Raw genomic sequence first — 2,118 nt, forward strand, 5'->3', positions numbered from 1 at the left:
CTGTCAACAATCAGCTAGCATTCATCAGGAATGATATCTCAGATTTGAAGACCACTGTGATACCAAAGCTTAACTCCATTCAGGAATCTCCAACTTTATCAGCCGAAGATATTGCAAACTTCTGCTCTCTCCATACTAGAATGAATTCTCTTAAAGACCTGGTTGTAATGAATCATTCACTGGACTCTTCCAGATTCGTGAAGATAGAAAAGGGCATGGAACATCTCAATGAAGGGATGATGCACTTGTATTTCATGATAAAAAATTCTCACTGCCCTAATAAAGAGCAAAGGACTTTTTTGAAGGGCCGTCTGGTGGAGGCTCGGGCTTTGGAGGTAATGGAGATCATGAAGGGTCTAAAGGAAAATATGTAGAGGATTCCTCAACTAAGGGGGAGAAGCAGGGGAGAAGTGCAAAAGGAAAAGAAAAAGATTCTTCTGTTCGAGAGACAAGGAACGCTGATGATGTCTACTATAGTGGAGAACAAGATGACTTCGATATTCTTGATGTTCCCACTGAACCAGTCTTGGAAGATAAAGCTGGTATCTTTGAAGCAGAGGAGGAGAGTAATTTTAAAGAATGGGAAGAGGAAGCTCAAGTGGATCCTGTTTTTGAGAAAGAGTTCCAGCAGCAGCAGTCAGAGTTGAAGAGAAAAGAAGTTGATCTTAAAAAGATATCTCAGATCATTGACATGAGGAAAGACATCCAAAGAACAGAAACTCTTCAAAAGCAAAGTCTTCATGACATTAAAGCTAAAGAAAGGAGAAGAGATGTCAAGCTGAAGATTGGTGTTAAATGGGATGAAGCAAGAAGAGTTCTTGATATACCTCAACTAAGTACAAACAATGATAGGGAGTTTCTTCATCTTCTCAACAGGCTGGAAATTTCTAATCCAAACAATGACGTGTACATGAATGCTATCAAGACTGAAATCTCAAGGATCTCAGCTGCTTTTGATAGATCATTAAATGAAATGAGCATATTGGTATATTGCCAGAGTGAAGGATCTTTTAAGGTATCACTTCATCTGTTTGAGAATCGTTCTTTATCAGAGATTTGGGTTCTTCTCAATAAAGTCAAAAGAAGCTCAGAATTGAATGAAGTCCTTCGTGAAAGGCTAAAAGAGTTTGCTAATAGGGCTAGTCCTCAAGTGGTCAACTTGCCCTTTAAAGTAAGATTCTTTAAGTCGGACTGTCTTCAAATCTGCCAGTTCGATTCACAATCTCTTAAAGACTACTCTGCTAAGCATCTTGTCTGGATGGAACATCACTTAAGAACTGCTGGATACTCATCTGAGTTGAAATCTAAAGCTGCTGATCTGATTCAAGCTTACTGTGAAATGAACATTAAAAGGTACAATCAGTTGAAGAATAAGCTAAAGTCAGTTGGAGTTCAACCAGTTAGACCAGACAGTTTCACTTCAGAAAGGGATCGTGTCTTTGACAAAGAGTTACTGCAAGAATTGGAAGAAGGTGAATTCGGAAGGGAAGACAACTGAATTCGAATAGCTCAAAACTTAATGTAATATGCTTAAAGCTTTATAAATCAAGATAGACAAATGTATTCATATGTTCAGACTAGAGGAACACCTATCTTGTATTCACTTGTAAACTTCTTTTGGAATCTGGAAAATGTTAAATATAATCCAGAACTTTTCTGCTATTTACTTTGCATTTCTGTTTATATCTTTTTCCTATTTGTTAGTTGAGTTATCCTATAGGTATTTGTTGTTATTGTCTAACAAACAAATAGGGGAAGATTGAAAGGCATATGTCATAGCCTATTTGTTTACTCGAGGATTAAACTCAACTATAATAAGAATGTAATAAGTAAATAGTAGATCCACCATCAAAGAGATCTCTCAAAGTAACATATGTCAAAGGATTCAGAAACAATGTTCATCTATAGGCTTGAGAAATTACTTCACTGGAAGAAGTTCAAGAAATTGATCAAGCCTCAATGATATAAATCAAGCTTGTGGATTTAATCAAGTGACAGAGATCTTGTCAGGGTATCAATTAATTACAGGGATTTAATCTGAAGAAAATCATGTTATCAAAGTCAAGACATGAAGAAACGTCATGGAAGTTAGTCATTCATGAACCAGACAGTACATCG

This window comes from Apium graveolens, chromosome 2 (assembly GCF_009905375.1).
Source record: "Apium graveolens cultivar Ventura chromosome 2, ASM990537v1, whole genome shotgun sequence".
Lineage (NCBI taxonomy): Eukaryota > Viridiplantae > Streptophyta > Magnoliopsida > Apiales > Apiaceae > Apium > Apium graveolens.